This window comes from Symphalangus syndactylus, chromosome 13 (assembly GCF_028878055.3).
Source record: "Symphalangus syndactylus isolate Jambi chromosome 13, NHGRI_mSymSyn1-v2.1_pri, whole genome shotgun sequence".
Lineage (NCBI taxonomy): Eukaryota > Metazoa > Chordata > Mammalia > Primates > Hylobatidae > Symphalangus > Symphalangus syndactylus.
Window position 1 is genome coordinate 58,921,714 of NC_072435.2, and position 14,130 is coordinate 58,935,843.

Sequence of the window (14,130 nt, forward strand, 5' to 3'; positions counted from 1 at the left end):
TCTGACCCGTCTTTGGGCAGCCTGCCATCCCACCGTCTACAGAACGATGACAGAATTTCTCCTTGCCCTCGGCTGAGCCCGGTATGCAGGCAAGGGCCCAGGGATTTTAGCCTTGAACCCAGGGCCAGTGGCCATTAAGTTGCTCCCACTCTGAGCTGGTAGCTGTGAGCTGGGTCTGGTTTGACTTATGGGTGATTTCACATAAAAATCCTCATGCTGGTTTCTGCCGCAGTCAGATCAGCTGACAGCGCCAGGTTTGCACTTGTACGTGGCCATGACTTGCTGAAAGGGAGGGTCCTGTGAACTGGCCGCAGTCCCCACCACTCCCTATTGTCCCACACCTGTCCGGCTTCCTGCACTGAGATTACCTCCTGGTCCCTGCAGCTTGGAGGGCAAGCCACAGATCTAGGTCTCACCAGCCCGTGTTGGTTTCACCCCCATCTCTCACATTCATGCTGCAATTTGCAGCGTCAGCCTTTACCCATCACTATATTCAGTTCGAGAAACATTAATTAAGCACCAGCTGTATACTGAGCACTTTCCAGAGGCTCAGGCTATCCTGAGAAGGGTCTCCTAGGACAGCTCTGTGACGATGAGAATGTTGAGACTTAGAGAAGTTAGGTGATTTTCCCAGGGTCACAGAGCTCAGAAATGGTGTGTCCAGGCCCTGGGGTTGATTCTTCTGACTCAAATGCACTCTTTCTTTTCTTTTCCCTCCCTCCCTCTCTCTCTCTCTTTTTTTTTTTTTTTTTGCTGGAGTCTCTCTCTGTCACCCAGGCCAGAGTGCAGTGGTGCGATCTCGGCTCACTGCAACCTCCGCCTCCTGGGCTCAAGCGATTCTCCTTCCTCAGCCTCCCGAGTAGCTGAGATCACAGGCACTCGCCACCACGCCCAGCTAATTTTTGTATCAAATGCACTTTTTCTATAATACCTGTCAGGAAGTTAAAAAGGGGCAGAGTGTCTGGTGTAAATGGGATTAGTAACTAACAGTTGTTGAACGCTTTCTATGATTCTACCCAGTTTGCATTAATTAATCTCCATTAACCTCATTTAACTTCCCTAATAACATGACGATGGTTCTCAAAGTGTGGTCCCTAGGCAGCAGCATCAGCAGCACCCAGGAACTTGCTAAAAAGGCAAATTTTCAGCCCCCACCCCAGACTTCAGGAATCAAAAACCCTGGGGTGGGGCCCAGGAATCTGTGTTTTGAGAAGTCCTTGGTGGATTCTGATGCACATGCACATTTGAGAACAAGCAGCTGAAGCACAGAGAAGTTACATCAGTTCTGTGGTCCCCAACTGTTAGCAGTGGAGCCCAGATTTGAGCCCCGACCACTGGCTCCAGAGGCCATGCTCTGACGCTGTGCTACACGGCCATCTTGGTGAGAACCAACAGCTGCTCACAGAGCCCGGGTGCTGGAGGAGCAGTAAGGTTAAGCTATGGGCTTCGGGCAGTGAGGGCAGGGTTTCCTAGATGGCGGCTCTCCCTGTTTTTGTTTGTTTGTTTTTTGTTTGTTTGTTTGTTTGTTTGTTTTGAGATGGAGTCTCACTCTGTCATCCAGTCTGGAGTGCAATGGCACGATCTTGGCTCACTGCAACCTCTGCCTTCCAGGTTCAAGCGATTCTTATGCCTCAGCCTCCCAAGTAGCTGGGACTACAGGCGTGCACCACCACACCTGGCTAATTTTTGTATTTTTAGTAGAGACAGGGTTTCACCATGTTGGCCAGGCTGGTCTCGAACTCCTGACCTCAAGTGATACATCCAACTCACCTTCCCAAAGTGCTGGGATTACAGGCATGAGCCACCATGCCTGGCCTCTCCCTGCATTTTGAAGAAGGCAGAGGACACAGCACAGAGACCAAAATAAAGGCCTAGAGGCAGGAATAAACAAACCAGGTCACGAGGGGAGGTGACATGGGGCTGCTTGGCTGGGATGGGAAGTCCACATGCAGGAGGAAAAGAGATCTGTGGGGGGCCAGGCTGTGGGCAGTGGGAAGGGAGACCTTCCGTGGGGCCTGTCCAAGCTGGCAGGGTGCAGTGCATGCCCTTTCCTCACAGGGCTCACAGTCTTGCAGGGAGAAGGACATGAAAGAATCTCATGCACAATATCAAACTGCAACTGTGACACTGGCTCCCAAGGACAAGCTCAGAGTTTTTACAGCAGGGGTCCCCAATGCTGTACTGCACACACTGATACTGGTCTGTGGCCTGTTAGGGACTGGGCTGCACAGCAGGAGGTGAGCAGCCAGCGAGCAAGCATGACCGCCTGAGCTCCGCCTCATGTCAGATCAGCAGCAGCTTTAGATTCTCACAGCAGCACGATCCTTATCGTGAACTGTGCATGCAAGGGATCTAGGTTGCGCACTCACACATCATACCTAATGAACTATCACTGTCTCCCATCACCCCCGGATGGGACCGTCTAGTTGCAGGGAAACAAGCTCAGGGCTCCCACTGATGCTACATGATGGTGAGTTGTATACTTACTTCATTATATATCACAATGTAATAATAATAGAAATAAAGTGCACAATAAATATAATGTGCTTGAATCATCCCCAGCTCCCTCCCCACTCTCAGGCCCATGGAAAAATTGTCTTCCATGAAACCGATCCCTGGTGCCAAAAGGTTGGGGACCGCTGCTTTACAGCATAGAATCTAAGTGTGACTTAAGGTCACAGGGGGCAGGGGAGGCTTCCCTCTGGAAGGAAACTCACACATGTGTGAAGTCCCCAAGTGAGAACATGTGTGAAGGCCCCAAGTGGGAACATGTTTAGCAAAATTCCAGGAGCTGAAGCAAGGCCAGAGAGGCATCAGACGGGGCTGGGGATACACAGGGGCCTCTCCGCAGCCGATGGGGAAGCCTCTTCCAGATCCCCTGCATACATGCTCACCAGCCCTGCCTGACACACCTGTCCCCTGATGACAGACTCTGGCTCCAGCAGGTCTGGTCTGGGAGGACTTCGCCCAGAGGAGCAGAACATTGTCAATAACCAGGGATCGGGGAGTAACCTCACACTGCCCAAAGTGCAGCTTGAGGGCCCCGGGAGCCACTGTGACGCTACTGTGTATGCTTCATTTAGTGTGCGCCAGAACAACAGGAAACCAGAATGCCACACCAGCTTCAGATGAGGCTAAGTCAAAATAAATAAATAAATAAGAAAAAAATCAATCAACTGAATTGATTTTAAAAATGTATTAAATAAACATGTTGCAGGTGGCTCCTGAAGGTTGTAGGCAAACCTCTAAAGTTTGGGGAACAATGAGGGAATTTGACACAAAGACCATCCTTAGGAGGGACTAGCACTCAACCATGGCGAACGTGTAGGACCGAGCCGGGTGTGGTGGCTCATGCCTATAATCCCAGCACTTTGGGAGGCTGAGGCTGGTGGATGGCTTCAGCCCAGGAGTTTGAGACCAGCCTCAGCAACATAGTGAGACCCTGTCTCTACAAAAAATACAGAAATTGGGCAGGTATGGTGGCATGTGCCTGTAGTCTTACCTACTCAGGAGGCTGAAGGAGGAGGATCGTTTGAGCCCAGGAAATGGAGTTTGCAGTGAGCCGAGATTGAACCATTGCACTCCAGCCTCAGCAACAGAATGAGACCCTGTCTCAAAAAACAAACAAACAAACAAGTAGGACCTGAACTCGAGTTCACGCTCTCAGACTTTCCCCACCCAGCTCCTGGACCCCACCAGAATTCAACACATGCTCACTGAGCACCTCTGTGTGCCAGGCCTATGCTGGGCCCCAGGGTCACAGCAGTGCCCAAAAAGAATCACTCTGTGACCTCCCAGAGCGGACATTCTGCGGAAGAGACAGACAGCGATCAGAAAGACAAGCAAACACATGACCGCACATCTGACAGTGAAGGAACTGCAGAGGGGTGCAAGGTCAGGCTGTGCTGGGTCAGGCTGCCATTTCAGAAACAGAAGTCATTTGACTTGAGACCAGAAGGAAGTAAGGGAGGGAGCTCTGTGGGTTCCTGGGGAATGTGGGTCCAGGGAAGGCCAAAATCAAGTGCAAAGGCCCCTGGCGAGAATGTACTTGTTACATTCATGGAACAAGAAGGAAAGAAGCATGCTGGAGTGGAGTGATGGAGCCGGAGTGGTTGCCCAAGGAAGCTCGATTACACAGGGCCTTGTAGGCCACAGGCAGGACTGGGGCTTGTTTGTTTGTTTCTTTGTTTGTTTGTTTGTGGCAGGGTCTCACTCTGTTGCCCAGGCTGGAGTGCAGTGGCACAATCTCAGCTCACTGCAGCCTCTGCCTCCTGGGTTCAAGCAATTCTCCTGCCTCAGCCTCCTGAGTAGCTGGGATTACAAGCATGTACCACCATGCCTGTCTAATTTTTATATTTTTAGTAGAGACAGGGTTTCACCATGTTGATCAGGTTGGTCTTAAACTTCTGACCTCAGGTGATCCACCTGCCTCAGCCTCCCAAAGTGCTGGGAGTACAGGCGTGAGCCACCCCACCCAGCAATGGAATTTAATCCTAGGTTTTTTTTTTTTGTTTTTTGTTTTCGAGTTGGAGTCTCGCTCTGTCACCAAGGCTAGAGTGCAGTGGCATGATCTCTGCTCATTGCAACCTCTGCCTCCCGGGTTCAAGTGATTCTCCTGCCTCAGCCTCCCAAGTAGCTGGGATTACAGGCATGCACCACCACGCCCAGCTAATTTTTAATAGACACCGGGTTTCACCGTGTTGGCCAGGCTGGTCTCGAACTCCTGACCTCAAGTTATCCGCCTGCCTCCGCCTGCCAAAGTGCTGGGATTACAAGTGTGAACCACTGCGCCCAGCCGGGACTTGGGCTTTCAAAGAGCGCGTTGAGAAGCCGCTGGAGAAGTGAGCTACGAGGGGTGTGACGGAGGGCTTGAGGCTTCAGAGGCCCACTGGCAGCTGCGTGGACAGTGAGCACAGGCTATCAGTGGAGGCAGGGACAGGGCTTGGGAGGCCCTGGCCATTGTCCAAGAGAGAGGAAGTGGAGATGGGAAGAGGGGTGGGGTCAGGACCCATTTTGGAGGAGGAAATGGTGGGACTCACTTGAAGAGTCAAAGGTGACTCCAGCAGCTTCCTTAAGAGGTCGAAGAAAGCGGGAGGGGCAGGTTCAGTGGAGAACGCGAGAGTGATCTACTCCGGCCGAGTTCAGGCCCAGGGAGGCCCTCAGGGACAGGAAAGGCAGATGGCACCTCCTCCCTGGGAAATGCCAAGCCGAGGAAGAGTCAGAACACATGACACAGTGGCTCAGAGAGATGGGGGCAGATGCTGAGATGAGGGTTGGCCAGGCAGGAAGGGAGGTGAGAAGGTCTCATGGCCTCACGTGCCAGGAGGGCTGGGCCACCATGTGTGGGAGGGAGGACACCCAGGCACTGGGCCATGGTCATGACACGGGTCTCTTTGTCCCTCCCGGTCTGCCAACCTCCTAAGTCACTCCTGATGGAGATGACTGATCCATCCCTGGCCTGCCTCCCACCCTGTCCCTGGGACAGTGCCTGGGGCAGGCGGCTCCATTATCCTCCTTGATGAAAGAGCTCCCGGCCGGCACTGGCCACTCCAGAGCCTTCTCCCCAGGTGGGTGATCATGCAGGGCTGGGGTCTTGCGACTGGCCAGTGGTGGAGATGCACTGCACTGCTGAGAAGTGCTTTCTAGGAGTTCAAGACCAGCCAGGGCAACATAGCAGACATTGTATGTAGGAAAAAAAAATGCTTAAAAATAAGCTGGGCACAGTGGCACATGCCTGTAGTCCCAGCTACTCAGGAGACTGAAGCAGGAGGACCACTTGAGCCCAGTAGTTTGAATCTGCAGTGAGCTATGATTGCACCACTGCATGCCAGCCTGGGCAACAGAGTAAGACTCCGTAGCTAAAAAAGAAAAAAAAAGATCGAATGTGGTGCTCATGCCTGTAATCCCAGCACTTTGGGAGGCCGAGGTGGGCAGATCATCTAAGGTCAGGAGTTCAAGACCAGCCTGGCCAACATGGCGAAACCCCATCTCTACTAAAAATATAAAAATTAGCCAGGCATGGTTGTATGTGCCTGTAGTTCCAGCTACTCAGAAGGGTAAGGCAGGAGAATTGCTTGAACCTGGGAGGTGGAGGTTTCAGTGAGCCGAGATCGCACCATTGCACTCCAGCCTGGGCAACAGAACGAGATTTGTTCTCAAAAAAAAAGAAAGAAAGAAAAAGGGGGAAAAAAAAGGAAGTAGGCAAGCCTCTTTCTTTCCCCACTCTTCTCGCTCTCAACTCCAGGCTGCTCCTTAAACAGGAGGTGACATCCTCAACCTCGCAAATTAAAAAAAAAAAAAAGTCTTTTAATTTTGAAATAATTATCATAGGAAGTTGCAAAGATAGAACAGAGAAGTCTGGCAGCAGCTGAGCCAAAGGCCGCTTCCCACCCTAGAGCTCGATCTGCCTGGGGAACGGGAAGGAAATGACAGTTTAGTCCCAAAGGGCCTCTCTGTGAAGCTCAGGCTAGGGCTGAGTGGCCAGAGGTGCATGCATTAATGTCTGCAGGGAGTGCTGGGTCAGCAGGGTATGTGACAATGTCTGGAATAATGACAGCTCACTTTTACAGAGAGCCCATTCCATAGCAGCCACCGTGCAAAGTGCTGGAGGGGCTGGGGACCTGTCACAGCACAGCCCTGAAGTTGTAACAGCAATCTTATTATCACCTGGGGAGGGGAAACTGAGGTGATGTCACAACAAACACATGGCAGACCTGGGACTGGAACCCAGGTCTGTTTACCACATGCTTGTCATGGGATGTGCGGGTTGCTGAGTGTGTCCTGTGTGTGCTGTCACCAGCCCTGTGAGGAAGGCACTATCATTGTTCCCGTCTTACCGTCCTGGGCAGAGGTTGGGGGGTGACGGGGACATAGCCAGGCAGGGAGTAGCCACCCAGGGCTCACAGGGACTCTGTTAGTTGCCTGCTTTCACTGCTTCCCTGGTAAAGGGGTGACAGTCAAGTCATCAAAAAAGGAAACCAACGACCTGTTTGGAGGAACACGGGGAGGAAGAGTGAAAGCGCGGAGGCTGCGTTCTCAGGAGTCCTGCTCCTCCTCCCTTGCCTTCTCCACACAGCCCTTGGACTCCAGAAATCAAGACACATCCACAAGCCCAACCTCCTCCTGTTACAAGACTATGAGCCACACCTGGCGCCGTGGCCTGCAGAAACCTCAGCTACTCCTTCTAGGTGAGGAGCAGGAATTCAAGCCCCAAAGGGTCCCCTGCCTGAGACCTTTGGGACCTGGCCACCTGGCCTGGAGTCCCCCATTGAGATTGCTGGGATTAAAAAAATAAAAATTTACGGCCAGGTGCGGTGACTGGCACCTGTAATCCCAGCATCTTGGAAGGCTGAAGAAGTGCATTGCTCGAGGACAGGAGTTGGAGACCAGAATGGGCAATGTGAGACCCCGACTCAACAAAAAATAAAAAATAAATTAATGGGGTATGGTGGCTGGTGCCTGTAGTTCTAGTTACTCAGGTGGCTAAGGATTACTTGGGCCCACCTCAAGTTCAAGGCTGCAATGAGCTATGATCACACCACTGCACTCCTTCCTGGGTGACAGAGCGAGACTCTGTCTTAAATTTTTTTTTTTAAATAAGTATAGATTCACAGAAGTTGCAAAGATAGAATAGAGACGTCTGGTGTGCTCTTCATCCGTATCCCCTGATGGTTACTTCTTAAATCATTCAGGACAATATCAAAACCAGGAATTTGACATTGGTATAATGTGTGTGTACAGTTCTATGTCATTTTATCACATCTGGATGTATATAACAACAACTGCAGTCCAGACACAGAATTATTCTGTTACTACAAAGACCTCCCTTGTGCTACCCCCTTCATAGTCAAACACTTTCCCCCACCATCCCTAACCCCTGGCAACTTTTCATCTCCTCTATCATTTTGTCATTTCAAGAATGTTATGCCTGGGCATGGTGGCTCACACCTGTCATCCCAGCACTTTGGGAGGCTAAGGCAGGTGGATCACTTGAGGTCAGGAATTTGAGACCAGCCTGGCCAACATGGTGAAACCCCATCTCTACTAAAATACAAAAATTAGCCAGGCGTGGTGTTAGGCACCTTAATCCCTGCTACTCGGGAGGCTGAGGCAGAAGAATCACTTAAATCCAAGAGGCAGAGGTTGCAGTGCGCTGAGATCGAGCCACTGCACTCCAACCTGGGGGACAAGGGCGAAACTCCATCTCAGAAAACAAACAAACAAAAAGAATGTTGTAACACATGTGATCCTTGGAAACTGGCTTTTTTCACTCTCTGTACCGCTTTTCAGAATCGTCCAAGTTGTTGCCTGTATCCTCTTCATATCTCGCTCCTTTTTATTGCTGCATAGTACTCCATGGCATGGATGTACCATAATCTGTTAAGCCACTCACCTAGTGAAGGATGTATTGGTTGTTTCCAGTTTTTTGTTTTTTGTTTTTTTTCTTGAGATGGAGTCTCGCTCTTGTTGCCCAGGCTGGAGTGCAATGGCATGATCTCGGCTTACTGCAACCTCTGCCTCCCAGGTTCAAGCAATTCTCCTGCCTCAGCCTCCCGAGTAGCTTGTGTTAGAAATGCTTGTTTTTTGGTGCTGTAAAGAAATAGCACTTGAATGTAAATTTAATTTCTTTAGCAAGGCTATTTTTACTTTCTGCAGAAAGGGTATACACGCTAGCAGTTTTGCTACAAAAGTACACTGAACAAAGGAGACAGGGTCATTTATAACTTGACGCATCTACTTTATTGCTGTGTCTGGTTTCTATTGGCTGGAACGGGACCTCACATTCTGTATTTGTCCTGATTGGCTAGCAACTTAGAACTTTTTAAAAGCGGCAAAGGCAGAGGAGAACAAAGGAAGAAGAAAGTAACGTGGAATACTGAGAAAAGTAAAAGCATTTCTAAATAAGGAAGAGGAACAGGCTTTGACTTAATGCTTTCTTGGACTAGTATAAGCATGCTAGGGCAAATCTTTAGGCTAAATTGTAGGATCTAAGAACATAAAGTACATTGATTTTTTTATGACGGCTAGTAGATATTTAAGAATGTTAGCACAGGTTTCTGAATAAATTTTGCTTCTAAGAGAAGTTACTATTTATTCTTAATTAGATGGGGAGGACAGTCTCTTAGAAAAGGAACTTCTTCTTTACTTTTTACACTGGGATTACCAGCATGTACTGCCACGCCCAGCTCATTTTGTATTTTTAGTAGAGACAGGATTTCACCATGTTGGCCAGGCTGGTCTCGAACTCCTGACCTCAGGTGATCGCCCACCTCAGCCTCCCAAAGTGCTGAGATTACAGGCATGAGCCACCGTGCCTGGCCTGTTTCCAGTTTTTGGCTATTACAAATAAAGCTGCTGTGAATAATTGTGTGCAGGTTTTTGTGTGGACGTATGTTTTCATTTCTTGGGGATAAAATGCCCAGGAGTGCAATTGCTGGGTCATCTGGTAGGTATATTTTGTTTAGTTTTTCAGGAAACTGACAAATTGTTTTCCAGAGTAGCTGGACCGCTTTGCACCCCCACTAGTCGTGTGTGAATGATTCAAGTTCACGGCATCCTCACCAGTGTTTGGTGTTGTCATTATTGGTTTTTTAATTTTAGCTGTTCTAAAGCGGTATCTTGTCATGGGTTTCAATTTGCATTTCACTAATGGCTGGTGATGTGGGACATCTTTTCATGTGCTTATTTGCCTTCTATATACCTTCTTCAGGGACATGTGTCATCATGTCTTTTGCCTATTTTCTAATTGGACTGGTTTTTATTTATTTATTTAGAGACAGAGTCTCACTCTGTCGGCCAGGCTGGAGTGCAGTGGCGGGATCTCGGCTCACTGCAACCTCCGCCTCCTGGGCTCAGGTGACTCTCCTGCCTCAGCTTCCTGAGTAGCTGGGATTATAGGCGCACACCACCATGCCTGCTAATTTTTGTATTTTTAGTAGAGATGGGGTTTTGCCATGTTGGCCAGGCTGGTCTCGAACTCCTGATCTCAGGTGATCCACCTACCTCAGCCTCCCAAAGTGCTGGGATTACAGGTGTGAGCCATCGCACCCAGCCTGATTTTTATTATATATATATATACACAATATACATACACACACATATATGCACACATATGTGTGTTAAAGCTGTATATAAAGCTGTTATATATTACATATATACTACATATATAACAGCTTTGCTGAGATATAATTCACATACCATAAAACACACCCATGTAAAATGTCCAATTGAACGGTTTTGGGTCTATTCACTGAGTTATGCAACCATCACCACAACCAGTTTTAGAACATTTCATCACCCCCAAAATAATCTCACATCCATTAGCAGTCACTCTTCATTTCCTCTCACTTTCCTCACCCCACCCCAGCCCTACGCAACCATTACATCTACTTCAGTCTCTACAGATTTGCCTTTTCTGAATATTTCACATGAATGGAATCACACAATATATGACATTTTGTGATTGGCTTCTTTCACTTAATGTTTTCAAAGTTCATCCATATCCAGGCACCGTGGCTCACGCCTGTAATCCCAACACTTTGGGAGGCCAAGGCGGGTGGATCACCTGAGGTCAGGAGTTCAGGACCAGTCTGGCCAACATGGTAAAACCCCATCTCTACTAACAATACGAAAAATTAGCTGGATGTGGTGGCGGATGCCTGTAATCCCAGTTACTCAGAAGGTTGAGGCAGGAGAATCGCTTGAACCCAGGAGGCAGAGGTTGCAGTGAGCCGAGATGGCACCACTGCACTCCAGCCTGGGCAACAAGAGCGAAACTCGGTCTCGAAAAAAAAGGTTCCTCCATGTTGTGGTATCTATCAGTACTTCATTCCTTTCTATTATCAAATAATATTTTATTGTTTAGGTCTCCCATATTTTCTTTATTCATTCATCTCTTCATGGACATGTGGGTTGTTTCTACTTTTTGGCTTTCATGAATAATGCTGCTGTAAACATTTGTGTTCAAGTTTCTGGGTGAACACGTTCTTATTTCTCTTGGTTGTATATGTAGGAGTGGAGATGCAGGAGTGTATGGTAATTCTATGCTTAATCTTTGGAGGAACTGTTTTGAGACTTTTTTCCAGAGTGGCTGGACAATTTTATATTCACACTAGCAATATATAAATGATTTAGTTTCTGTACATCCTCTCCAGTATTTGATACTATCTTTTATTTTAGCTGTTCTTATAGATGTGTAGTAGTGGTATCTCATCGTGGTCTTAACCTGTCTAAAGGCTAGTGATGTTGAATATCTTTTTAGATAATTATTTTCTATCCATATATCCCCTTGGGTGAAATTTCTCTTTATGTCTTTTGCCAATCTTCTAATTGGATTATTTGATTTTTTTATGTAGTGTTTCTGTGTTGAATTTGAGAGTTCTTTATATATTTGTTCTAGATAGGAGTCCTTTGTCAGATATGTGGTTTGCAAATATTTTCTCTTAGTCTGTAATTTGTCTTTTCATTCTCTTAACTAGGTCTTTTACAGAGCAAAAAAAATATTAATTTTGATGAAGTTGGATTGATTTTTTTAGGGATCACGCCTTTGGTGTCATGTCTAAGAACACTTCATCAAGCTCTAGGTCTCAGAGATTTTCTCTTATGTTATCTTCCAGAGGTTTTTTTTTTTTAATTTATTTTATTTTACTTTTTAATTGAGACAGAGTTTCGCTCTGTTGCCCAGGCTGGAGTGCAGTGGCACGATCTCAGCTCACTGCAACCTCCGCCTCCCAGGTTCAAGTGATCCTCCTGCCTCGGCCTCCTGAGTAACTGGGACTACAGGCATGCACCACCCAACTGGCTAATTTTTTGCATTTTTATGTGGCTGCTTTCGAGAATTTTCTCTGCCTCTTGTTTTTAGGAGTTTGACTATGATGTGTCTTGGCATGAATTTCTTTGGGTTTACCCGGTTTGTGATGCGCTCAGCTTCTTGAATCTGTAGACATATGTTGTGCATGTCTGTTGTCAAATGAAGACAATTTGCAGCCGTTACTTCTTGGAATATTTTTTAAGGCCCACCCTTCTTTTCCTCCCCTTCTGGGACTTCAGTGACAAAATGTTAGATCTTCTTTTATTATAGTTACGCATGTCCTTGAGGCTTTGTTCCATTTTCTTTCATCTATTTTCTTTCCATTGTTCAGAATGGGTAATTTCTATTGTTATATGTTTTGTTTCACTGCTTCTTTCTTTTATACTCTCCATTCTGCTATTGAGCCCATCCATTATGGTTTTTATTTCAGCTCTTGTATTTTTTAGTTCTAAAGTTTCCATTTGGTTTTTCTTTATATTTTCTATTTCTTTGCTGATACTTTTTATTATTTTATTTGTTTCAAGCACATTTATAATTTCTCAGTGAAACATTTTTATGATGGCTGCTCCAAAATCTTTGTCAGATAATTCTAACATCTGTGTCGTCTTGATGTTTGTGTCTGTTAATTATCTTTTGTTATTCAGTTTGAGAATGCCTGATTCCTAGTATGACAAGCGATTTGCCACTGAAGTCAGGATATTCTGGGCACTATGTTATAAGATTCTGGATCTTCTTTAAATCTTTTGTTTTAGTGGGCTTCCCTTTATACTGCTCCAGCGAAATAAAGTGGGGCACTGCCTCATTGCTTCCAGACAGGGATAAAAGTCCAGGTTCTCCATTCAGCCTTTCCTGAACCTGGGGGTTGGGAGAGATGAGGCCTCCATGTTATTGTTAGGTAAGGGTAGAAGTTCGGGTTCCCCACTAGGAATCCATGACAACTCCCTGGCTGGGAGTGGGAGGGTTACTTCATCACTGCTCCCTATGTGGCTTTCCTTGACACTGTGTGTGGCAGAGAGAGGGGGGCGCTTGTTACCACTGAGTGGTGGTGAAAGTCCCAACTCTCCACTAGGCCCCCTTTGACACTACTCCAGTGGGGGCGGGGGGGATGCCTCATTTCTGCATTGGAGTGGCAGTGGATGCCCAGGCTGCCCACTGGTTTTTACCAACACCACATCGGGGGAGGGATCCCAGTGGGGATGAAGTTCCCAGCTCCAAATCTGGCATCACTCTGGCTGAGTATGGGAGTGGCCTAGGGTTCTTTGTTACAGCCTGGTGAGGGTGAAAGCCTAGGTTTCCCACCCAGCCTTTGCTGACAGGGGTGAGGGTGGAACTTGGCTAGAGCAGAGCAGGTATGGACTAAAAGAGCTCTGTCTTTCTAGGATGCCCCTTTCCTTGTTCTTTGGCTAGAAAAGCATAGTTTTGCTAGAATTTGTTTTGTTGGGACTTTTTCTTGTTTGTGCCCCTTGGCATTTTCAGTTGTTGGCTTCTCCAGTATTCAGCCTGAGATATATGAGGCAAAGAGAAATCCCAGGGAATTCACCACCATTCCTTAAGTCCTGAGGTCCCTAACTAGTCTGCTTCTCTCCATCTTTCAGTCTTCTTATGCTTGTCTTGTCATGTTCAAGGTTTTCAGTTATACTTGGCAGAATAAATAAATACATCTACTCCATCTTTCCAGAACATTGCTGTTTTTTGTTCATTTTATTTATTTATTATTTATTGAGACAAGGTCTTACTTTGTTGCCTGGGCTGGAGTGCAGTGGTGCTATCATGGCTTACTGTAGCCTTGAACTCCCAGGCTCAAGCAATCCTCCTGCCTCAGCCTCCCAAGTAGCTTGGACCACAGGCACGTGCCACCATGCCCAGCTACTTTTCATTTTTTGCTTTTGTTGAGTAGCCGCACAGAGTCTTGCTATGTTGTTCAGGTTGGTCTCAAACTTCTGGCCTTAAGCTATCCTCTTGCCTCGCTCTCCCAAAGCGTATTACAGGAGTAAGCCACCACACCCAGCCTGATTGGTGCTTTTGGAAGAAGGTGTTCTTCCCTCTCTCCATTTCCCTCCCTATGGCCAGCTGCCCATAGAGGGCAGTGGTGCTGGAGTGAAGACCTCTCAGTGCATCCTTCTTCATCTGTAGGATGTGCATGGCTTCCACTACTGTCTGTTCTGCTCCTGAGACACTCGCTGGCTACAAGATTATAAAAAAGTGATGAAGTTTCAGCCTCAAGACTCTCCATTCAATAACACTTCCTACAAGATATCTTTTTTGTTTTTTTGTTTTTTTTTGAGACAGGATCTGGCTCTGTTACCCGGGCTGGAGTGCAA